Source organism: Vigna unguiculata, chromosome 4, assembly GCF_004118075.2.
Source record: "Vigna unguiculata cultivar IT97K-499-35 chromosome 4, ASM411807v1, whole genome shotgun sequence".
Classification (NCBI taxonomy): domain Eukaryota; kingdom Viridiplantae; phylum Streptophyta; class Magnoliopsida; order Fabales; family Fabaceae; genus Vigna; species Vigna unguiculata.
The window spans coordinates 35389761-35417265 of NC_040282.1; the positions used below are offsets into that span (position 1 = coordinate 35389761).

Sequence of the window (27505 nt, forward strand, 5' to 3'; positions counted from 1 at the left end):
GTAAATCTAATATTATTTTGGATTATATTGAAGTTTATTTAGATTTTAATCGCAATTATGTTGGATCGTGGTTGACCGGTCCAGATTATCCATTTTGACAACTCTATAACTAATATAGCCGATTATATTAACTTTGCTAATACCTCCCTTCTGCGTAATCTAAATCGTGATAAACTCGATTCAAAATCCTTACATCTCACAATAAAGATGTGATTATTTTCATATTAGATATATTTAGTGTGGAGTTAAATAATATAAGAAAAGAGAACCGAAAGAGTATTTTAAGAAGTAAAGTTTTATAACATTAATTATATTATCTTAAATTAATGCATAAATTAATATATTACAGAAATAATTAAATACATATATTATTGTTATTTATGTTAAATTAAAATGTTAATGTGTGTATTAATGATATCACATAAATAATATAATACATACATTAATATATTGCATAAATGATATTATTTAATAGTTAAATACATACATCAAGTAATTTTCTTATTTTAGATCTATTTAAATAACATGTTAAATATGTTTTTAGTTCATGAACTTCAATGTTAAATTAGAATTTTTCTTTGTCCAAATCTTTGATACATTTTGATCATCTTTAAAAATGAATAAAAATAATCTTTCTAACTCAATTATAAATTTAATGTTTTTTTAATATACAAATATTAGTTGTTAATATTTTGTAAACGGGTGAAATTGAATCCACAACCTCCCTAAACCTTCTAGTCAACCTTATAACTTTCAATTGTTAGTGAAAGAGTTAAACCACAACCTCTCCCACTCTCCCTTTTAATTGTACCACCAAGTCACATTATAACTCCAAAAATATAACTCAATTTAGTTAAAAGAATCATATACATTCATGTTTAAATTTTAGGAATAAAGTTTTAAATAAAAACTAATTCCAATTTCATATTAAATATCAGGACTAAAAACATATTTAATCCTTAAAATAAAAAAGGAACAAATAAAAGTACTACAAAAATAATTAATGTGAATCCTTCTCACAAAGCTACTCATCTCTTCTGCATCTATATAAACCTAATATTCAGAGGAGTTTTCTCAACCAAGTGATCAAAATTTCACCAACCACAAAAGAAATATTTCTAGGTATATCTGAATATTTAGAGTTTGGGCAAATGGCCAACAATATAGGTAAAGATGAAGACAACGAAAACGCAGACATGAACTTTTCAAATAGGATCTCAAAATCAAATTAGGGAAGTACCAAAGGTATTATATAGTCTTTTGATTAATTGGATTCATAGCTTTTGCTAGTTTTTACATATATTCATTTTCTTCATCTTTTTATTTAGTTTATATTCGATTATTGAACTGAAAAACATTTTCATGTTTAGAAAACTACAGTTTTTTTTAATACATATATATTGAATACTATTTTATGGTTTGGTTTTTCAGAAACAATGTATGTTAATGATGATTGTTGTAATAAAAGATGCGAAACCTAAGATTATAGTGGATATTGGCTTTGTTTGCAGGAACGACCAAGAATGAGATGATTTTTCATCGTGGTTGGTTGGTTCTCGCTCTTTTGGAGAAAGTCTCACATGGCTCAAAGAAACTGGGTGACTTCTATATGCTTCAAGAAAACTTCATGAGACATCTATTTAAAGAATGAGCTTCTTCATCTTCTTCATCAGACATCAGTTATGAATGTACTACAAATTTGTTATTGTTTGCGTTTGTATCCCATTACTTTCACTTCCTTTGATGATAGTGTGTTTGTAAAAGTTGTAGAATTGAGCGAGCTCGTTTTAATGGATTTTTCCATTTTTGATTTCAAATTGTGTATATCAAAGAGAACTTGTGTTGAATATTATGCATGTTCAATTTTACGATAATCAAATCCTTACGTGGTACTAAATTGATTATTAACATGGTGAATTTTTATCGATTAAAATTTGCTTTTGCTGAAAATTTCAGAGTAAATTTAAGTTTCACATTAAATAAAAAAAAATATTAAGTATCTTATCTAAATAAAAAAATCATAAATTTATTGAATTAAAATTTTAGGTTGAAAATAGTATAAATCATTTATTTAGATTTGAAGGAAGTTTTACTAGTGTTGTATGTTAAATTTCCTTATAAAAATATCTATAACATCATTCATTGTATTGAAGATATTAAAGCAAACATATTTATCTTTAAATAAAAAAGAAATAAACTGTTTATTCAAAGCTTAATTCATTTGTTAATAGCTAAATATGTCCTCTCATCACTACTTCTTATCATCCGCAAATACCTTAATATTTAGGATTGACAATGGTTGGATGGGACAACACCTTTGTTTGTACCACTTTTTTTTTAATGTTTTAACGTCAAATAGTTAATTTTTATAAAATAAAAAATTTAAATAAAGAAAATATATAATATTATCAAATATTTAATATAAAAAAATTATTATTGCTTGTTTAATATAAAATATTTAAAAAAATTACAATTTAGAAATTTAGAAATATTTTTTAAGAAATTATAAAAAGAAATCAAATATTCAAATTAAAAAATATTTTAAATATCTTTTTATTTTCATTCTTTAAATTTTAATGAAATATCTTTTCTCATTCTTTAATAAAAATTATAATACACCACATTACAAAGAATAAAGATTAAACTAATAATAATTAAAATTTAACAAAAATCTTTCATATTTTGAACTTAAATATATGTTGGATGGTGATAAATAAGATTAATGACAATCACATTAAATTATTATATTATAGTTAATGAAAATTTTGTATATAATTTGAGAAAATTAGTGTATGAAAATGCACTATTTTTTTTAAATATATTAATTTATATATATATATATATATATATATATATATATATATATATATATATATATTAAGACTTTGTATAAAATGAAAGTTATTAATTTTGTAACCGAAACAACATAAGATAATTTCTTATTTAAAATATCATGTCATAAAAGAATTGTTATGCTCTACCAATATTTACTTTTCATATTGTTTTAAATTATTTTCTTTGATAATATCTTTGTGTAGACAAGTATGGTGATAAATAAAAGCTTCTACATGACATTAACCATACAATTTACCAAATTAAAATTGATAAAATACGAAAAACATTGTGAAACATAAGTGATGAAAACATTTAATTAAGTGTCCGTGAATCTCCTTCCAATATAATTTTATTATATCCAACGGCTGAATTTGTTGATTCCACAATCACTTTATCATCGGTGGTGTTATTGTCCAATTGGAAGAGCTCAGAGAAGCCGCAGACATGAAGAAGTATCATTGGAGACACACCTCACCTCGTACCTCAGCAAACCGCAGACATGCATAATTTATCATTCTTTATCATGATGTCAGGAATCTGCTTCAAATTAATGATCATCTGATTTTAGTATTTAACTGTATAAAAAGAATATAATATCACAAGATGAAATATTCCCGCTCAAGATAATTTGATCATTCACGAAAAACAAAATCAAGATCTTCAATAATCTTCGTTTCATAAGTTTGTACCTTTAAATGATTACGTGTTATTCTCCAAGAACATGAGAAAAATAATGAACGAGGATATATAAGCTCACAAAATATAATAAATACTCTTATGTACTTAACATAAACATTGACTATAAACTACGTTAATTCATCAAATTTGTTGGAGTATTATTTGAAGATCAAATTAATATTACATTCATAACTGAAATCACACTTTCATACTTTTTCTTCTTCTTACACCATATCAAATGTAGCATTGCATCGAGAGGTTAAGATCACACGTGTATTTACAAACCATCAATAAATGTTTCTCTTATTCTCCTTTAATCCTTTCCATCATACAGCTATCAGCAATTTTGTTTGAATTAACTTTTCATCCTAAAGATAAAAATGTTAATTCTATAATATTCTCAACATATATCCTTTAAACAAAAATATATGCGTTGTGAGTCCCCATGGAGCTTTTCCAACTCCATATATTCATAAATGAACAATTCCTTTCTGCACTCTGACACTTAACATGCTCATGTCATTGTTCTCTTTCTAAATTTCCATCTGAAGTTGGAGAGCTCCAAATATTGGAGAAATCAGTCAAAGAAAAGGAAAAATGTCACACTGCCAACTTTGCCAGCAAAATTCTTCCCTTTCTTAACTAATGTCCCACATCGTGATGCTGTCATTCACAAAAAAAAAGAAAGCTTTCTGTTAGAAAAAGGAATTAATTTGAAGGCAAAGATTATCCATCAGTAATTCATATATGTTAAGTTTCATATGTTTTAAGAAGATAATCTCCATTTATATGATTTTTTTTTTAGATATGAATATATGTATCACAAAAAAATGCAAACAGTTTTTTTTTTAATATGAATATAACTAAATAAAACATAGCAATAAAAATTAATTAATCAAATATGCATGTATAAACACTACCTTTGGTATACTTCCTTGATTTGATTATGAGAAAATCTCATCTCTCTTTCTAAAGTTTATATCTTTGTCTTCCTCGTCTTCATCATTGTGCATGCTGGTCGCCATTTCTTTAATCTCTAAATATTCAGATAACACTAAAACTATTCTTTTGTTATTGATTCAAATTCGATAACTTTGATGACAAACTCTATAAATCTCCGCTTTATATAGATGAAAAAAAATAGAAGATGAATAGGTTATTGGAAGAGGATTAATATTAATTTTTATAGTAATTTTCGTAAAAGCATTTAAAATAAGAAAAATAATTAATGTATTGAATTAATTAATAAATAATGTCATTAATGTAATAAATTAATGCATACTTTATATTAGTTATGTCATATTATTAAATGTAAAATTAAATATGTTCTTTTTACATGAAATTGAATCTGTATATGTATGAAATTTTGATATATTTTAGTCTCTAAACTTTGAAAATGAATGGATTTATTTATTTTAACCCAATTACGTTAATTTCTTTTAACATGTTAAAAATTTTCATGTTAGCATTTGAATTGTTTACACTATTTAACACGTTTCTGCTTCATTAACAGTTGGAAAATGTGTTTAACATGTCAACAAAATTTACCATAATTGAGTTTAAATGATTATATTTATTCATTTTTTAAGTTTGGGGACCAAAATGTACCAAAGGTTCGGAAATGGACAAATTTCAATTTTACATCAATGTTCAAAGACTAGAAATATATTTAACCATTAAATATAATGCACCAAATTAATTTATATATTAATGTAACATAAATAAAATTTATTTTGTTGTGCAAATATATTAATGTATGGATTAGTTTAGTGCATTATATAAATAATTGACATTATCATGCTTTTATTTTAGTTTATTTTTATGTTTAATTGTTATTTTATTTTTGGATTTTATTTTATATTTCAAGTTTTATTCAATAAAAGTTAAAAAGATAAATTGTTTGATTTATATTTTGCAAATAAGTGGAAATCTCATATATTTGAGAAGATTATGAACATAATGAGTGGAATATTGACTCATAAAAAAATTAGCAACAATATCAATTATCCACTATGTTGGTTACTCAATTACAACTCAGCATAATTGAAAGATAACTTGTGAATATGGAGTTCCCAAAGAACAAAAAGATAAATCCAAGATGAAATTCCAGTACAAAATCAAGTACAATGTTGAAGGCCCAATTCAGTTTCATGTCATTCACCTAGTGAATCATGCCTAATTCGTCCAGCAAGTTAGTTCACCCAACGAGTTATGCGTTTCAGAAAATCTATAAATTGAGGGCCTAACTAAGGTCAAAATAGACTTGGAGAGAAAGAATTTTGATTTCTATATAGTTGAAGGTAGAAGGACATTCTGAAGGCTAGAGGCATTCAATTCCATCATTAGTCTAGTGTTTTGTATGTTTAGGAGTAGCTAACTCCCTCATTCACGAGAGTTGGGAATAATGTGTTCTTAATTACCTGTGAATTCTTCATTCAATATTTTTTTTTCCATAATTAATCTCTTATGTTTTATTCTTGTTTTAATTGCATAGTCTATGAATTTTGCACATACTGGTCCAAAAGGTAGTTTGGAACCCAGATTATGATCTTTAACTGTATATTCTAGATATGGTGCATATGTAGGAGTACCACCTGATCCAAAAGATAATTTCGAAAACCTGAGTAGGATAAAATAGTTATTGATTTCACATGCTAGACATAGATGTGGTCATTGGTCATTCTTAACATCAACATATTGGTCATTAATGCGAAATCAGTTTGCTAGACACAAAGTTTTTATTATTCAAGTTTAAGCTTGTTTGTGACAAAATCGACGTGAACTACAAAAGATGTAAGTGTGAAAGATGGAAATAGAAATATATTGTTTGTTGTTTTTACTTTGCATGGAATCGTGAAACCCAAACCTAGTGAAATTTTCAATGTTGCTTAGTATATTGGCCAAGGTTATCTTGTCCTTGGCCTCCTGTTCATTAGCCCTCCCAGGGGCTCGATGTCTTCTAATTGAGAGCCTATGATGAAAGAAAAAAGTAGTTATATTGGTATCTTAGACCTTATTGGGTCATGGAGGTATACCCCCCCCATCCCCCCTCCCCCACCCACTCACCCTCGCCCGACTCAAGGACTCAAAAAGGATGAAAAGACTAAAGGTGTGACAACATGGTAAACAATAAGCATAGGTTGTAATTGATGTGACTGACTTACTTTATTGGGAAGTGCAAGAGGTCCTTGGAGAATAGTAGTTAGAATTGAATGGATTTGATTATAGGGGGCATGGGTTGCTGTTAAGTATCCCCCAAGGTTCTATAAATAAATATGTTTGTTCTATTTGTGGGGTGACCACAATACTTATTCTAAAAGTAAAAGAGTCCTTGCTTGCTTCTGTTTCTATTTCAAGTATCGCCATGTCATATTCTGATTCTAGTTTTTTGGCCTATAGAGCTCTTTTAAAGTAATTAGGTTGCCTTCGACTGAGTTATATAGTGGTGACAAAGCTTCATTGGATGAGGAGACTAAGGTGGATGATAAGTGCCTAATTTGAGTGAAAATTTATATGATTTTTAGCACTTATCTAGTTTTGATTATTGGTATTTTTATGTCAAATACCCTTAATTAGCTTGTTTTGCAAATCAGAGCACCACACAAAGAGAATTGGGAAAAAAAATAAGAAGAATTGAAAGAAAACAATGTAAAAACTGGGCTAATTTGTGTCGACGTGACAAAGTGGCAGAAACGGTGTTGAGCCACAAAAAGCAAACCCTTATGAAGTGGAAACTTCAGGCACCAAACTTGTAGCTGAGCCATCAAGACTCATTCCTAAAGAAGTTACCTCAGAATTTGGGCATCATAGTTGAGCCTAAGCCACAAAGCAAACCCACATGGAACGAAAACCTCTGCTACTAAGCCACAACTGTGCAGTAGAGCACCACCTTGGACAATTTATAAAAACAAAGTTGCATGTCTGCTTTAGAAATGTTTTAAGAGATCTTTTGTTAGAGCCTTTTGGCACACTTTTTTGAGAGAATCGTAGGTTAGTCCATGAGTTTTATAAAGCTTCATCTCAGTGCTTATTGTATATCAATAGAAAGCATAAGAAATTTATGGCTAGTCCAAGTTTTGTATTGTTCATAACCATCATGAAGAGCTAAACTCTCTTGTGTTGAGATCTGATGTAATCCTTTTGGAGTCTCTTGTACTAGTACTATTTTATTTATTCAACTATGCTTTTATTTACATGTTTGTGAATTAGTTTGTGCTTTTTGTTGAATAAACTGATCATTCATCTTATTTCACAAGCTTGGGATTGAGTAGAAAATGGCTTCAACTTATAGTCCAACTAATTCTCCTCTTGTTGTTAGATGCTATGAATAGATATAAGGCTCTATCTAGTTATACAGTCATGCACTTAAAGCAAGTGATTCATTCAAATAGTCACTAAGAATCATGCGAGAGTTTGATGATCTTAGGCTTTAGATGATAGGAATGGATCTAGAGTTACATTTAAAGAGCACTCCCAAGACATGAATAATTGCATCTAAATAAGTAAAAATTGGATTAGTACAAGAGAGGGTTAAAGGGTGAAATTTGATCTCGACGCGTCTTTATTGTATTAAAATCAAATCTTTTATTTGGAATTTGCTTGACTCTATTTTACACCAACCAAACATTGTTCTATTTAAAATCAAACACATTATAAACATTGTGTATTATTCCAAATCCCTGTGTATACGATACTTGTTGTACTACATCTACCAAGTATCTTTTTGCTAGTAAATTGATTGCATTAGAGCAACAACAGTGGACCTTCCTCTCCGCGAGGGTGTGTTAGCAAGAAACGACAAGTGCATCGATTGCAAGTGATAAATATTGTTCTCTCCGAAGGGATTTATGCAAAACACGACAACTCTTGCAATCCATAAATCAAATAGACAATGAAGTTCACAAAAAACACAGTAACTTTTTTTGTATTTTTATCAAACAGTTTATGTGCAACAAGAAATTAACATATAGTATTTACAATTTTAAGGATTAGATTTCACCCACTTCATTCTCATTCATTTACAAATATCTTAATTCCAATTTCATGTCAAAATCAACTCACAAGTTTACACAAATCTTATTCCTAGTGACTTTGAGCCTATGATAACTCATCAAAGTCTAATCCCTTGGATAAAAAAGAAGTGAGATCATGCATTAAGTTCAAGAGTCTTAAGATTACTAATGAATCAAGTTCTATATCTAGTTATAATCTCCTTTAGGTATTCAACTCAAGTTTTAGGTTCAAATGACATTTTCCAACACCTCAAGAATCAACGATCAAGAATGGGTGATCAAGCCACAACAAGCATTAAGCACATAAATCAAATACTAACAAAGAAATGAAAAAGTATATGTATTAACATAAAAAATACACAAGAAATTTGTTTATTAAATTTAATCTCAATAAATATGTTAGCTCTCCATGGTGTAGAACCTAAGGCTTAGAAAATGAAGAGATATGGAAAAATGGCAACCAGAGAGAAGATGCAAGCTTTTTCCTAAAGTTCTTAGTAGCTGCTCCACGCTCCAATTAGGCCTCTCATTCGCGTCTTCATCTCTTAAGCGTAACTCATCTTCCTCTTTAGCCCTAAATAGTGAAACCACCATGGATGAAAAAAGAGATCCAAAGAGGAGAAGGAGACATCCTAGCACCCTAATAGCCTCCAAAGGCTTCTCCAAACACCCTAGGTGAAGTCTATCTCGCAAAAAATGAGGAATGAATCAAACATGATTAATACCCCTATATTGACATGCTAGCGACACCATTTTAGTGTCGTTGGGTGCCATTAGATAAAATGCGAAAGAGGGGTTATATGTCAAACATGTGCCCAACACCAGCTTAGCATCACCCAACACCAATTCTCCAACACTAGGTGACGTTTAGCGATGGCTTTTCAAAAGCAAGTGTGCTCAACAGCAAGTTTGGTCATCTAGCGCCTAGTGCCCTAGGTGTGTCGCCTAGTGTTAGACAGCCCAACAATTGATTTTATTCTATAACTTTGCACCGCTGGGTGCGATTCTGGTGGCGCTCGACACGAGTATTTTTCTCAAAATCAATCTTTTCTTACCCAATCATGCTTCCTTGAAGTTTAGCTTATTTTCCTCCACCATATAATTGATTCCTATTTATTTATTTCAGACACTCAAAAGGATATTAGAGGTAAAAGAAGCACAAAATAACTAAAACATAACAAACAAGATAAACATGGAGATTAAACAAGTTAAAAGTCAAGGAAGACTTGATTTTATTCACAAAATTTAACACACATAAAAGGTAGGCATTAAAGTTATCAGGGTATTACGATTGGGTTGATGTTAATGTAAGAGAGTACTTTTTTAGGTATAAGTGCTTGTCCTTAGTTCGTAATTTCATCGAAGCTTATCATGTCCCAGATGGGGGATACCCTTGATGACATTGTGTCATTAGACCGAGTGGGTCTGGTTGATAATGTGTGTCATGGTAAAGAGGGATACGTTGAGAAGTTTTTCTACATGTATTTGGCCTGAATGACCAACCTTCATGTTTGATTTCCTTTTGATGATCCGATAATGAGGTATTGCAAGTGTTAAATATTCTTCTTATTCAACTTCATCCGAATGGTTAGACTATCTTGCAAGCATTTTGAGTTATTTTTCATATGCTTCGACTAAAACCCTTTCCTCAAGTATTCTTGAACTATTATAGTACTTGTCCCAAAAAGCCAATGAGTTGGTTTTCTTTATTCGGCCATTCCAAGACTTGTCTAAATCACATCATATATGTCAAACTCCATGCAAACTACTGTCAAGTTAAGATTATCATTCATCTTATGAAATCAAAATCATATCATATTAACATGTTTAAACAATATACACAAGATATTACATTTTTGTAAACTATTTATCAACAAAATTTTATTTAAAAAGCAAAATGTAGAACCAAACATGATACCCAACTCAAAAGGAATATGTATTCGTGATTTATGCATCCAAATATTAAGTTGTATTTTGTGTCATATTAATCCATGATTTTATGTATTGATAAGTGTCTCCATGACATCAAATTGCATAACAAATTAGACACTTATCTTAGGTTAAAAAGTTGTTTTCTCAAAGAAACATGCCTTCTTTTATCAAAATATCATGCTTCCAACTTTTTGGACTGATAGATTAGGAATCTTAATAACATGTCACTCTTTTGAAGGAAAACATAGAAAAAAGGGATCATCTTACTAAGCCACGCCAACTCAGCTCAGCCACAACAATTGAAAAAATAGGACATAGTCAAAAGTTCTTCTGTTGAGCTAAACGAATGCTGCTATGCCACACACTTGAGAGTGGACTAGTGATGGGAAGAAATCAATGAATTCAATAACAGAAGTATCTCAACATTGAGCCAGATTTTGAGCTAAGCACAAACAGAAAAGATTCAACACATGAAGCGTATGTGGTTGAGCTTAGGAAAACTGGCTGAGCATCGCTCGTACCAGGCTATAAAATAGTGTCCCCTCCCCTTGATGGAGGCAATAAGATTTGTAGACAATAGGGCGAGGAAATATGTTTCTCATAGACCAAAAGTCCGAAGTAATTACCTACGAGCTTATTAACATACGAATTTTGTTATGTGGGTAGTCTGTGGGTAATTTTTACCCACGAATTTTTTTCATTAGTTACAAATTTTGGTTGTTGATAAATCCAATTTTTTTTTGTAGTGAAAGCATTGCACTTTCAACCACAACAACAAAGTACATGGCTATTTCGGAAGCATGTATGGAAATGATTTGGTTGAAGAATTTCATGAGGAGTTGGGCAAGAAGAAATGTCACATTGCTCTCTATTCTGGTAGTTAGATTATCGTTCATCTTGTTAAAATCCTATGTTCCATGCAAACGCAAAGCATGTCCAGTTTAGATACCACTTCAATAAAGGGTTAATCAGTGATGGTACTTTGTTCTTGGAGAAGATCCCTGGGATAGAGAATTCTACAGATATGTTAACCAAGGTTGTTACTATTGAAAAGTTAAAGCTTTGCATAGCTTCAACTAGTCTTCATAGTTAATTGTTGAGAAGGCTTCACATTAGTTTGCTATTATAAGTTTTGTGGCTTACTAGATTTACTTTTGAGTGTAGTTGATGTGTTCAGCCTCCAAATGAGAGATTGTTCAGCATATGGAGTCTGAAGGGTTTATTGGGCATGTCCCATTTACTTCTTCTATTTTATAAATACTCATGTAATTGTAAACCTAGTTAATCAATCTAAAATACCATCTAGTGCAATTGTGAATGTAGGTCATTTTAAATTGAACCACATGAATCATTTGTGTTCACTAGTGCATAAAAGTCTTTTTATACCTGCTAAAAAGGACTTTTTATACCAGTTATGGAACTACTATAGAAGCAAAGGTATAGAAAGCATTGAATTTTTATGCCGATTCCAAAACTAGTATAGAAACTATCACTTTTACGATTAAAGGCACAACTGATATAGAAAGTGCAATGTTCATCACTAAATATGTTTTGGAGTTTGTCCAAATTGTTTATCTTCATCCATTTGTACCCATGTTAATCATCTTCCTAAATAGACTATAATGTTCCCCTTTTCTACAACATCCTCGAGTTCTAATTGTGATGACAAAGGGAAAAAATTATGAAGTTGAAGAGTCTTTCAGGACACACAATAACATAGTTTGTTAGAACTCTTATATGCTCACATGGCCCGCGATTCTTATACCACTACAATGAAGACCATGAAATCCAAATACAGCTATAGATCTAGATCATAATTTGAGGTTTCAAATTCAAGCCCACTAAATCAAGACCAAACATCCCTAAACAACATTAACATACAAAGCCAGGATCTCTCCACCAAATTTAGTGCTCTTGAAGCCAAATATTCGAATTTAGTGAAAAAAGTATTACCGACAAAAAGCTCAACATATTCAGGTAGGTAGAGCAGTTCCAACGGCACACAAAGTAGATCCAGCAACACTATAATGAAACTTAATAGATCTAAAAGTATCGGCGACCCTATGCCCTGTCAATGGTCAAGGGAGTTGAGGTGCAAGCAAAGGAGACCCAGATGCGCTTACGATAACAAGTGTGAAGGAGAAATGACAAGTGGCAGACTCGGGATGGTTCTTATTGATGGAACCGTAGTTTGGAAGGTTGGCGGTGGACGCTTGAGGTTGTAGTGGCCGACATTGAGATAGATTAATAAAGTCTTAAGGTGCAAAGCTCGCAATGTCATGACGAAGCCTCGATGGTTGACACCACCACTGGTTGAGCCTCACTGTTAGAAGAAGAATAAGAACTCACGCTAATTAAGCCTCTGCCACAAGGATTTTGAAACTTAGGGGGTTTGAGTGTAGGTTTGTGTTTACAAATTATACAAAATATAAGAAAATATTTCCTATGTCGATTATAACTATTACAAAAATGTCATCGCACCCGCTTTCTATATCGGTTTTAACTAGAATCGGTGTAGAAAGTTTTCTTCTTACAAAAATGTCACCTACTCCCACTTTTATACTTGTTATAACTAAAACCAGTGTAAAATGTGTTATCTTATTTATAGTTATGCCACCACATCACTTTTTATATATGGTGGATTATAATCGGTATAAAAAGTCGTTATAAAAAGAATTTTTTGCAAAAATGGTTCTTGTTATTTTGCTTTTGTATTGTAATTGCTCGTGTGTTTGTGTGTGTTTGCGATCCCAAACAAGAATGACTAACATGAAAAGTTATAACGTAGACATGGATAATGCATCTAAAATTTAAATAATAATAACAACACATTTTGTATTATTCATTAGAGAATACATTAATGGAAATATCATTATCATTCCAGAAACAAAATCATATTATTGATAAGAATATCAAGTGTAAGGCTAAGTTTTACATTGAGTAAAAATAAGAAAATTAAGTACTATATAAAAAAAAATATTTATAAATTCATTAACTTTTGATTTTGAGTTGAGAATGATGTTAATTCCTTATATAAGTTGGACTTAGTTTACATTTTTTTTATTCACTACTTAAATAATCTTCCCTCGAAAAGATCCAAGTGCGATATCTTGATTCCTTTTGACGATATACTTAGACCGTTGTGAAGGAAACGCAAACAATGATGTCATCACCACACCACCGATATCACCAACGAAACAAATGGCATGAGTTAAGAAGATGTTGTAGTTCTAAATCAAACCCTTTTTTTGAAGGGATTGAAACAAACACCGACAACGTGCGTTCCATTTTCATAATTCATGCACGAGCTTCCTGTAAACGAATTTTTTTTTGTTTTTAGTTTAATAACCAAATACAAACTATTAAACAAAAAATGAAAAAACATATATGTATAAGAATTACCAAAATATGGATCTAATTAATAAAAAGCCATAATACCTTTGGTATTTCCTTGATTTGATTTTGAGATCAATCTCATGATATTGTTAGAAAAATATATGTCTGTGTTTTCCTCGTCTTCATCATTGCCCATGTTGCTGGCCATTTGTCGTAACTAAATATTCAGAGATATATAGAAATGTGTTGTTGAAATTTGGATGACTTATGAGAAAACACTATGAATATCCTTCTTATATAGTTGGGAAAGAGGAAATGAATGGTAAATGAAAAAGGATTAACATTAATTAATTTTTTAAAAGTTTTCTTTTTTAATTGAGTATTTAAATATATTTAAGATAAGAAAATTAATTAAAGCGTTAATTTAGCAATTAAATAATGTCATTCATGCTATATAATTATATTATTTATGTTATATTATTAAATATATTGCAAGAAATTAATACATTACATTAATATATTAATGAAACATAAATAACCATAATTTATATATTTAATTATTTGTTTGATATATTAATATATACATTAATTGAATGCATTACATAATTAATATTATAAAATTTTACCTGCATACATTAATATATTAATGTAATAATACCATAACTCGTGTATTTATTATTTTTGAAATATATTAATATATGCATTAATTTAATGTGTTATATAATTAATATAATAAAACTTTATTGGTAACATCTCAAAATACTCATTATAGAAAAAATAAAATCGTTATAATAGTTAAAATGGTAAATTTTAATAATTAAAAATCGTTATAAATGATATTTTAGAAAATTAACGGTTGAAAATTTTTACAAATTATATTTCTATGCTCATTTTGCTTAAATTTTTTCTTGCAATTTGATATTTTCACAAAATTTATCATCAAATTAAAAATTTTAATATAATATATTATTTTATTTTTATTTAAGAAGGTTTAAAATTATAAAAAGTGTAAAAATAAAGAGAAAAACACAATAAAAAGGAAGGGAATTGATTGAATAGTGTTTTTTAAAAAATTCAAATTTACTTACAGTTGTTATTAACATAAGTAATGAAGTGGTCAATAATTACCAAAAACAACAAAAATGAAGATAATAAGCTAAAATAAAATATAAGAAACAAAGATTTTTACACTGATTTATTTTTTTCCAAATCTACATCTAGTTAATCTTGAAAATGTCTAACTATAATAAACACTTATTCAAGACCAAATAACAATAACTACTTCTTAATACTCCTTTAAGAAGTTTTAAGAAGATTTAAAAGGTAATATAAACACTCAATTACTTATTTTTCACACCAACCATATTAGTCCACAAAAATTACATACTCAAATTATTACAAGAAAAGGAACAAAGAATTGTATCACCCGCATCTAGCCAACAAAAAGTGGGGCTGGCCCCATAAGAAATGCAAGCGAATTGCTCTATCATGTCCCGCGTAACATATTTCTTGTGGGTTTGTGAATTCGCCCATGATTTGTATAAGAAATTATTCGTTTTGAAATTTTTTCTTCAATAAAATATTAAGGTGCAAGATTTTAATAACTTTTATTTTTATTTAATTATATTAGTAGAACTAATAAATTATATAGGTTTATTTTTTTAAAAAAAAGTAATATTTAATTTCTAATTTTAAGACATAGTTGAAAATAAAAGTGGCTCTGGATTTGACTAAAACAAGGGAAGAATCGTGATTGAGGGAGCTACTTTTGGATGAATTGGATGTTAATAAGTAATTTATTTTTGGATGGATTAAAGAAGAAATACGAATGAGCAAGTTGATTAGAAGAAACACACACAATGTGTGCTGAATTTTCAGAATTTAAGTCAATGTTGACTGTGCAGACCAACTATGGGTCAACCATGTGTAGGCTACGAATTATGCGGGATGAGCTTAAGTGGGCCAGCAGGCTAAAATACTTAGCTCGCCATGCACTTTGTATTGTGGGCCAGCATTAGGGATAACGGGGTAGGTAGGGGATGGGTAATAGCTCCCTTGTATCCTACCCGTTGGATAAATATTGTCCCGTATCCATATCCATGCAGGTATCCGTTATGTAGGTACCTGCATATTCTTTTTAACATCTATGGATATACACGGGTAAGGTATTTATAAAAGGAAAATTTTAATATTTAACAACAAATTTTAACTATGAATTCAAATAAAAATACAATGCATAACATTTATAAATTTCAAATAAAGTGCAAATAAATCATTTAAATAGTATTGAATGATAGTTTACAAATAAATGGAGATCTTTTAAAACCAATTGATAAAAAATAACTCATTCAAAATAAATGTGTTAATATTTTAATCATATTTTAATTCTTTTTAATTTAAATTAAAGTATAGATGGTACGGGTATCCACGAGTATGGATACTATGATACCCATACCCGCCCCATTAACATACAGATATAAAAATACTCGTACTCGTTAGCTGCGGGTATCCATTTTCAATATCCACTTCCTACCATTTATGGATTTTATCCACGGATACCCGCGGGTACGAATTTTTTTGATATCCCTAGCTAGCATGCATGGTTTGCCCTACATTGTCATCCCTAAAAATTAGTTATAGGGAACTTCCTTTTTAAAAGAGTTTTAATGTTACAAACTAATTAGAGCTATCAAAGTGGGTCAAAACCCATGGGCCAACTCGGTCCGCCACGGGTGGTTGGGTTGAATTTTTTTTACAAATTGTATTACGAGTTAATTTTTGATCTGGCCCACCAAGAACCCAGCTCACCTAGGTTGAACCCCTAGTGAGTCAGGTTGGCTCACCAATCCACCTGCAGATAAAGGGTCACTCAATATTTTTGTATTTGGGTTGGGTTTGACTATTTTTTCTTAGCCAACATATTGGATTGACAAATACAAACCTAATATTATTTTGGATTGTATTAAAGTTTATTTAGATTTTAATCACAATTATGTTGAACTGTTGTTGATCAGTCCAGGTGGCCTATTTTTACAACTCTATAAATAGTATAACCAATTATATTAACCTTACGCATAACCTAACTCGATTCAATGAACACCCTTACATTTCACAATAAAGATGCGATTATTTTCATATTAGATATTTAGTGTGCACTAAAATAATATAAGAAAAGAGAACTGAAAGAGTATTTTAAGAAGTAAAGTTTTGTAACATTAATTATATTAATTATATTGTCTTAAATTAATGCATAAATTAATATATTACAGAAATAATTAAATACATATATTATGGTTATTTATGTTAAATTAAGATATTAATGTGTGTATTAATGATATAATAAATACATTAACATATTCCATAAATGACATTATTTAATAGTTAAATACAAACATTAATTAATTTTCATATTTAGATATATTTAAATAACATGTTAAATATGTTTTTAGTTCATGAATTTCAATGTGAAATTAGAATTTTTTTTGTCCAAATCTTTGATACATTTTGGTTATCTTTAAAAATGAATAAATATAATCTTCTTAACTCAAGTACGAATTTAATGTTATTTTAACATACAAATATTAGTTGTTAATATTTTGTAAGTGGGTGAAATTGAATCCAAAACCTCCCTAACCGTTCTAGCCAACCTTATAACTTTCAATTGTTAGTGAAAGAGTTAAACCACAATATCTCACGGCCTCCCTTCCAATTTTACCACTAAGTCATATTATAACTCCAAAAAATTTAACTTAATTGGATTAAAAGAATCATATACATTCATTTTTAAAGTTTAGGAATAAAGTTTTAAATAAAGACTAATTCGAATTTCATATTAAAGATCATAACTAAAGACACATTTAATCCTTAAATAATAAAAAGGAACAAATAAAAGTACTAAAAAAATAATTAATGTTATTCCTTCTCACAAAGCTACTCATCTCTTCTTCTCCATCTATATAAAGCGGATATTCAGAGAGTTTTCTCAACCAAGTGATCAAAATTTCACCAACCACAAAAGAAATATTTCTAGGTATATATGAATATTTAGAGTTTGGGCAAATGGCCAACAATATAAGTAAAGATGAAGACGACGAAAATGCAAACATGAACTATTCAAATAGGATCTCAAAATCAAATTAGGGAAGTACCAAAGGTATTATATAGTCTCTTGATTAATTGGATTCATAGCTTTTGTTAGTTTTTACATATATTCATTTTCTTCATCTTTTTATTTAGTTTATATTCGGTTATTAAACTCAAAAACATTTTCGTGTTCAGAAAACTGCAGTTTTTTGTGATACATATATATTGAATACTGTATTATGGTTTGGTTTTTCAGAAACAATGTATGTTAATGATGATATTGTTGTAAAATAAAAGATGTGAAACCTAAGATTTTGGTGATATTGGCTTTTTTGTAGGAACGACCAACAATGAGATGATCTTTCATTATCGTTGGTTGATTCTTGCCGTTTTGGAGAAAGTCTCACATGGCTCAAAGAAACTGGGTGACAGTTTTTATATGCTTAAGGAAAACTTCATCAGACATTTATTTAAAGAATGAGCTTCTTCATCTTCTTCATCAAACATCACTTATGAATGTAATACAAAATTGTTATTGTTTGCGTTTGTATCTCATTATTACTTTCACTCCCTTCTATGACACTGTGTTTGTGAAAGGCATAGGATAGTGAGCGACCATGTTTTCATGGAATTTTTCATTTTTAATTTCAAATTGTAAATATCAAAGAGAATTTGTGTTGAATATTATGCATGTTGAATTTTACGAGAATTAAATCCTTACATGGTACTAAATCGATTATTAACATGATGAATCTTTATCAACTGAACTTTATTTTTGTTGAAAATTTAAGTGTAAATTTAAGTTTCACATTAAATAAAAATAAAAATATTGAGTGTTATATATGAATAAAAAACTCATAAATTAATTATTTTAAGATTTTTTGTTGAGACTAGTGTAAATTCTTATGTAAATAATTGGACAAAAGTCTCGTTGGAGCTTTGTCTCCTCAATAAACTCCCTTGTGGAAAGATACACCGCTAACATTAATTGTATTGGAGTTATTAAAGCAAACATATTTATCTTTAAATGAAAAAGAAATAAACTTTTTATTCAAAGGTCAATTCAATATTTGTTAATAGTTAAAGATGTCCTCTCATCTCCCTTAAATAGTTAATTTTTATAAAATAAAAATTGCAATAAAGAAACTTATAATATTATCAAATATTTAATATAAAAATATGTATTCTAGTTTGTTTAATATAAAATATTTAAAAAGAAATTATAATGGTACACATTTCAAATTAGAGTACTAACTAAAAAAGTCATGAGAACCAAAACTTTTAAAATTTTTGCAAACACTAAGGAAACAATGTTGATAAAATTAAGAAATATTTTTCAAAAATTATAAAAAGAAGTCAAATATTCAAATTATTTTTTTTTAAATGTTTCTTTACTTTCATTCTTTAAATTTTAATGAAATCTCTTTTCTCATTCACTAATAAAAATTATAATACACCACTTTACAAAGAACAAAGATTAAATTAATAATAATTAAAATTTAGCATAAATCTTTTACAATTTGAAATATATGTTCGATGGTTGGGTTAAATATGTTTTTGATCGTTCAACTTTTAGTGAAAATCAGAATTAGTCCCTCTTGGAAACCTTGAATCAATTTAGTCCCTCATCTTTAGAAATGTGTGAATTTAGTCCTTTAAACCAAAATTTTGTTAAGTTTATGTAATGTTTCAAACGCGTTTGTCAACTAACAACTAACATTAAAGCGAAAATATGTCAAACAATGTAAACAAACTAAAATACTATAATGAGTTGTGTTTGAAACGTCAACTAAACTTAATAAAATGTACTTAAAAAGACTAAATCTACACATTTACAAAGTTGAGAGACTAAATTGGTTCAATGTTATTAATTTTCACTAATAGTTAAAGCATAAAAAACATATTTAACCCTGATAAATAAAATTAATGACAATCACATTCAATTATTATATTATAGTTAATGATTTTTTTTACACAATTACAATGAAAAAAATAGTATATGATAATGAGTTAAAAAATAACAAATAATTATATAAAATATATCAAAATAATATTCTACATGATAAAAATACAAAATAAATAAAAATATTAAAAAAATTAATGTGTCTTAGAAACAATAAAATATTTTGAAATAGTTTCATATATATATATATATATATATATATATATATATATATATATATATATATATATATATATATATATATATATATAAAGACTATGTATAAAATGAAAAGTTATTAATTTTCTAATCGAAAAAACACAAGATAATTTCTTATTTAAAATATCATGTTATAAAACAATTGTTGTGCTCTATCAATATCTACTTTTCATATTGTTTTGAATTATTTTTTTTGATAATATCTTTGTGTAGGTCATAAATAAAAGCTTATACGTGACATTAACCATACAATTTACCAAATTAAAATTGATAAAATACGAAAAACATTGTGAAACATAAGTGATGAAAACATTTAATTAAGTGTCCGTGAATCTCCTTCCAATATAATTTTATTATATCCAACGGCTGAATTTGTTGATTCCACAATCACTTTATCGTCGGTGTTTTTGTCCAATTGGAAGAACTCTGAGAAGCCGCAGACATGAAGCGTCATTGGGGACACACCTCACCTCGTACCTGAGCAAACCCGCAATGTCTTTCTCATTTGCAAGGTTAAGGTTTGTATCTCAACCTCTGTTTACTTGCCAAAGTTTCTTTCTTTTTTTGTTAATCCTTAGTCCCAGCCCTTGTTCATTCACATTGCTGATGATGGTGTTGCTTTATTTAACCGCTCCCTCCATATGCATATTGCCCCACTCATTATCGAATTTAAATAGATTTTAGGATCCCATGTGAAGTTGAAGAAGCACTACCCCAACTGCTATTTCCCTTTCTAAACAATTGGAACTCACAGGAATCATGCCAACCCTTGTTACTTTGAACATCATTGACCACTGTATAAACTTGAGACATATGCAAGTGAATTGAATTCTGAAATGGTTTTCAATGGAATATTTTTTGTGATGTCTTCACTTACGATGCACTAGTTGATAGCTTTTGCATTGTGAGTTAGAGGAAGCAATTGGTTTATTAATTAAATGGTAGAGGAAAACATCAAGCCTGATAATCATACCTTCAATACATTGGTTGATGCATTATGTATGAAAGCAAGGGTGAAAGAAGCTAAAAGTGTGTTGGGTACCATGATGAAAAAGGTGTGGAACCAGACATTGTTACTTACAGTTTTTTAGTGGATGGTTATTGGTTTGTTAATGATGTGAACTGTGAAAAGTTTGTTTCAACACTATGGCTCGAATATGATAGCTGCGGACATTAGGAGGGGATATAAGGATGGTTTAGTGGTGAAGGTGGAAGGGAGGGTGGGAGAAGGTTGTGGGTTCAACTCCCCCACTGACAAATTGGAGATATAAGATTGGTTTAGTGAGTTTGGAAGGGAGATGTTGTGAGTTCAACATTTCCCACTAACAAATAACATTGTCAATAAAAAAGAAAAAAGTGTCTTCATGCATAATATTATGATTCATGAGCTTTATATATAGGGGGATTGTTTGGCGAAGCATTGATCTTTAAATCTAGAAATGAAAGACAAAGACCATGGTTGCATCCTAATGCTGCAACTTTTTGATATTATTATCCATGCGCTCCTTGAAAAAAATTAGAATGATAAGGCTGAGAAACTTCTTCATGAAGTGACTGAAAGAGGCTTAATGCAAAAGTAAAACATGTGGAGCTGCATTCATGTTACACATAAAGTTATTTAGTTTTTGATGACAACACAACCTGCTAATATTTATTTCATTTGTTTGTTAAACATCATAGAGAAAATGGACTGTAAATATTTGATGGCTTACTATCACACTGGTTTCCATTAAAAGCCATATATATTTTAAGATTGTTTTGATATTGGTGACTACATAAATATTCTTTTTTTCCTCAGTGTACTTTAGGTTTGATTCATTACTTTCAGGGATTGTTGGAGTCACTGGTAACTGTCTGTGTTTCGAATAACAAATGGCTATGAAACTGACATGATTATTTGAAATGCTTTATTTCTTATGGTCGACTCAAATTTTCTGTTTATTTCGTGATCTTTCTTCTCTTCTTTTCTATAGAAGATTTAAAATACCAGCACATTTTGCTACCATAATCCAAGATGTCTTGATGTGAAGTTGGTATGTTTTCCTTGATGTTTTTTTCTGCTTAATTAATTGGAGCCATTTCAAGATCTCTGTTTTATGATGTCGGTGATTATTCAAGGAACTTTAGTTTCAGTCTCTTGTGTTATGCTTGGTGATGAATTGCTGCACACTGTACTGGAACTATTTCAAAAATTTATTTATGATTCTTTATCATGATGTCAGGAATCTGTTTTAAATTAATGATCATCTGATTTTAGTATTTAACTATATAAAAAGAATATAATTACCAGATGAAAAAATTAAAATTAAATATGAAGAAATGGTTTTTGATTTGATTCGTTGAAGATTTAGATGATATTTCAATGTTAAGTTATTTTGCAGTTGTTTTCATATGATTTTTTTTTTTTTCAAACATAAGCTTACTTTTTGTTCTCATTCCATTCCATGATTCTGTCATGTGAAAAAGTGATTTAGCAGGAAACGTTATTTTCCCTGTTGTTTTGTCCTAAACTTTTTATTCTAATCCTTTTCTCAAATAGCAATCCAAGGCACAATGATCCTTAATTTCTGTCTCTTATTGGCTCACAGTTTTTAAGTCTTTAACTCAATCATTTTGTTCAGTTGGTGGCGAATGCTGTTTATGGCCTTAGAGGGCTTACAAGACTTAGAAGATAGTCCTCATCTTCTAAGCTAGTTTTTTTAGGTTTAAGCTAGATCTTAAACTCAAATTCTAAGATACATGATGTTTAAGAATTAGTGACTATAATGAAATTTGAATTTCAGTCAAAGCATCCATCTCACACCCTAGGTTCTGCGCCTCATCAGTAAACATGATAAGCTATTAGCATTTGGCAGGTAGCTTTTTCCTTGCTTAATGAGGAGTTGGTAAAAATCAGTACGACCATGTTGTGGACTTTCAGCGATGTGGATAGGTTTTGTTTTCGGGAGTAAAAATAGCTCCAATACAAGTGTATCGTAAATTGAATCATTTGGTATTTGTCTTTGAATTATGTTATGTTAAATATATAGGAGCTTCATGGGTAGTGACATGATATTTACTTATTTATGGTCCAGATTACTGATACATTTCTGCGTGTAGAACTTTGGATAACAGAGATAATTGTTAAGGTAAAGTATGTCCCTTTTAGCATTTAGAATCAGTTACAGTTATGCATGGATAGATGCTTAGATTTTGGAGTACTCTGTTTCATGCATTTAATGAACTTTGGCTAGTTGTGACATTTCAGTGTAGAACTGGTTTTAATTTTCAGAAATCATGAACATTGTTTTAGATACGATGAGTTAGACCTAGTACAAAGAGAAAACAAATTGTCATCTGAAAATAGTTTTCTCATCACACACAAAATTAGTTTGGAGGCTCATTTGCCTAACCGTCCACATTCTCCCTAGTGTCCCCATCCCTTGCGTCATTCTGCAATAGCCTTGAGAAGCGCTATCTTTTTAGTTTTATTAATTTCTTTCTTCTAGCATCACTGTAGCAGGGCTTGAGTAATTAAAGATAATATATAATTGCAGACTCTAGAACCTTAGAAAATACCTCTGTATTATATAGATTGATATCTTTTAAATGTTAGTTCATGCAAGTTGAAAACAGACTGAGCTAAATGGGGTGTACACATTCTGTGACAGAGCATTTTCTTCCTAATCTTATATTTTTCCTGAATTGATTACCAGGTATCTGCAACTTATCTGTTGCTGATGAAGAAAATAATGCTTAAGGATAACAGTATTGAATCCCCCACCCTCTCAATCTCAGTAGAAATACCAGATGTGTAAGAAATTCAAAATTCAAAACCTAATTGAATTCTCCAAAGTGATGCAAGATAAAAATCCTATAATGAAGGTAATAATATCATGTTATAGTATACAAGATAGTTTATATGTAAGTTTCCCTGGTTATTCCCAGCTTTGAAATTCAGTTTGGATATTATCAGGTACTTTTTCACGCTTCTAAGATTGGGAAAAATTTATTTCATCTAAATGTTGTATTTCCACTTTTTAGTGCTCCAAACAACAAAATGTTGAATTTTGTCTTTGGGTATTAACTAAAAAGGGTCTCTAAGTTTATCTCTAACAATTAGGATCGAGTTTTGGACAGGTTGCTGAGTGTAGGAAAAATTAGAGAAATGTTGAAGTTGATGAAAGTCAGGTATCAATAGAGTAGCAGTATAGTACAAAAATGATCGTGAACGGAGTTACAGATAGTGCTAATGATAGGATACAGATAAAGTTGTTGATTTAGCCTATTAAGAAACTTGAGCATGGTTTTACATTTTTGTAATTTGAATTATTGTCATTTCATCCTGTCGTTTGATCTTTGTATAGCACTATGGATTGCCTCATATCTACAATTAAAAATTAAGTTTATATCTGTAGGTTCTGCTCCTCTGGGTTACCTCATTTTTGTTGGTTAGATGTTAATAAGAACCTATTGCCAATGTTGTTGCATACATGTTAAATGCTTTTGTTTTTGTTTCCCTAGATCTCATGCAATGATACTTGAATACTTTCTTTTCATGCTGGCATCATCTCTGCTTTTCAGACTGCTTTGACCATAGTTAGTAAAAGCTTACATATTTACCAAGAAAGTTAAAGAATTTCCATTCCCCACTACTTGACCAAACAATAAAAGGAAGGCAAAAAGATTTGGTTGCATAACTTTTGTCAGTATAACTATTTCTGGCATCAGGGTAATATTTCCAAAAATGTTAGCAGGAATGGTACAACACCAAAACAGCATTCATAATTTGTACTACGTAGAGAATGTCACATGAAATTTCCTAGCAACTCTCACTGAAGCTGGTTTGGTTGGAAATTTAAACTCCTGTGGTTCACATAATTCTGAAAAAGAAAAGAAAAAAGAAGTGGCATACTCTAAACGGTTAAGGATATTTCTGAAACTAAAAGTTGTGGCTTCATTTATGCAGTACAAAGCCATATAATATAGGGAATGTCATTGCTCTGGCCCCATAGAGGAAAGACTTGTTGACAAATAGTTCAAGGTCTGCTAGCTGGCTTGATTCTCTTCTCCATTTGAAGTTTATCCCTAACTATATTCTTGCAGTTAAATTTTCTGTCGTACTTAGGTTCCTTTGTACTTGCATGAATGGTGTAACGTCTTTTCAGAATTAGACTGCATTAATGAGTGATGGATTTAGCAGCCAATACTCATTGTCCTAAATGGGGACAGAGGAAGGGGACCAATTGGTTTCAAGTCACTCTGTAATCCTTCCTTAGTGGCTTTTGTCCCAAAAACCTTTGTTGATGTCTACCTCTTTATCCGACATCCCTTGGGACCCTTGTCTCCTCCTATATTCAATTCTTCAATAAATTACTTTTTTTTCTTCTAATTGGAGTGTCACCTACTTTAAAGCTTAGTGCTAATTTCTTGATAAACTGTTTTGTTTTAAAGATTAATACTAATACCTCTTAACAAGTTCTTTATATACACACTCAATCAAACTCCTAACTATCTGTTATGCATTTTCTTTCTGTAAATTACACATTTTTCTGAATTGGGATGTCACTTACTTTAAGTTTAATATGTTAATCTATCTGAAAACTAACATGTTTGAAAGATTGATATCTTTTAACAAATATTATTTATACATACAACTCTCATAATTCAAGTATCATCTGTTTTAGAATTGCAGACTAATCTTTTGAAGTATTAGTATCTGTTTGGAATATTGATTTTTCTTCTGCTAGATATGCAGAATCTAGTATGGAATATCTGACTACATGTTTAAGAAACATAATTACCTAAAATATTTGACATTACATTAATATTTTTACTTAATTGCTTGTGGTGTGTTATTAGTTAATTTCTTGATGAAAAGGACAGAGTTTTGATGATGAATATTTTATGCTAGAGAAGATTTATATGCAACACCACACATGGGTTGTAGTGGATGATAAAGCCTGAAATTTCCTTGCCATGAAAATCATGATATTTATTTAGTTAATATTTGAGAGTTGTGCTGAAGTGATTGAAGGACAAGAATACAGCTACGTGTGTCTGAAGGAGTCTAGTGGTAATGGTATCATGTAATTTATCCATTTGTGCGCGTGCCTTCAGGATGAGATCTGCACATACCCATTGTCCTTTTTTACATTTGTTTTTTTGCTGTAAATTGTAAGTACTATACAATTTTGCAAGTTGGTTTCTAATTCATATTTCTGTGCTTTTAGTTAGAAAAAGTATATTTTTTTATCAAAAATTTAAATATAAGTTTAAGTTTTATATTGAATAAAGATGAAAAATCTGAGTTGGAATTGTTATCGATGTCTTATATGAATTGAGTTGAGGTCTCATTGTTGATGAGTTTTTATTGAATCTTTTTGAAAGACTCATCAATTTTTAATATATATATCTATATATATATATATAATTATTTTTCATGTGTTGAAAACAAATTTTATATTTATCAAATATTTAGAACAAGAGTATTTATGAATTTTTACTAAAATAAAATAGTCCCAAGTGTACAGTGTGCCAAGTAGTTTTCAAGTGTTAGGCTGAATTAATATCACATTCTGTGACTAATGAATGCCCACCTCTTTTGTTTTCAGAGGATCGAATATATGGCACTTTATTATCCATGTGTGACATTAAATTCAACTTTAGGGACCAAATTAATTTTCATTCGATCAATAAAATACTTTTTTTCCCTCTAATATTGCAGTTTTAATTGAAGGAATATGTATATTTTCTTTTTTAAGAAAACATAACTATCTTTTATCAATAAATGCTTACCTTTTTTTTTCTTTAATATCAATCTTTTAAAAATTTTCTTAGACTCTCTTTCAGATAGGAATGTCAAAAAAATCTGTAACTGTGGATATTTGCAGATAAAATCACAACAGGTAGAAAATTGATATTGTAAATGAATATTCACGGGTACAGGTATCATAGTATCCGTATTTGTGGATACTTACTCTAATTTAAAATATGTTGTTAAATATTTATTTTTATTTTTTTGTAAATATCTGCGTGTACTTGTGAATATCCGTAAATATTAAAAAATTATGTAAATACTTGCATAACGGATATCTAATGGATATGGGTACGGATACGAGACGGATATTTATCTAACGGGTAGGGTATGGGGACTCGTACTCTAACCGTTTCGTTGACATCCCTACTTCCGGGCATAATACTATTATAATTTCACTCTTTGCTAACGTATAAACTTTACACTAAGTTGTAGAAAAAATGTCAAACATATTATTCAAAATATTAACATAGAAAGGTACAACTTCAAAGGAAAAAGTCCCATTTCACAATATATTGTTAACTTATTGAAATTGTAAATGAAAACGTCACTTTTGCTTTTTTTTTTTTATTTATACATGGAATTTGAGTTTATAAAACACAACTTATTAAAAAAAAATCCGTACTTATAAACTCGTACTTTAGCAAAATAAAAATTAGGAAATTATGTTTA

The 27505-nt window shown here is 29.5% G+C and overlaps 1 long non-coding RNA gene across 2 annotated transcripts; it reads left to right on the forward strand.

The window, feature by feature from the left end:
• The first annotated feature begins 20410 nt into the window (after positions 1-20410).
• On the forward strand, positions 20411-26241 carry LOC114181466. 2 transcript variants are annotated; one of them, XR_003603821.1, is made up of 4 exons: positions 20411-20555; positions 22011-22070; positions 23112-23165; positions 23733-26241. It is a non-coding gene; the product is annotated as an uncharacterized LOC114181466 (long non-coding RNA). The 2 variants fall into 2 exon arrangements; XR_003603820.1 differs by lacking the exon at positions 22011-22070.
• Positions 26242-27505: the final 1264 nt, after the last annotated feature.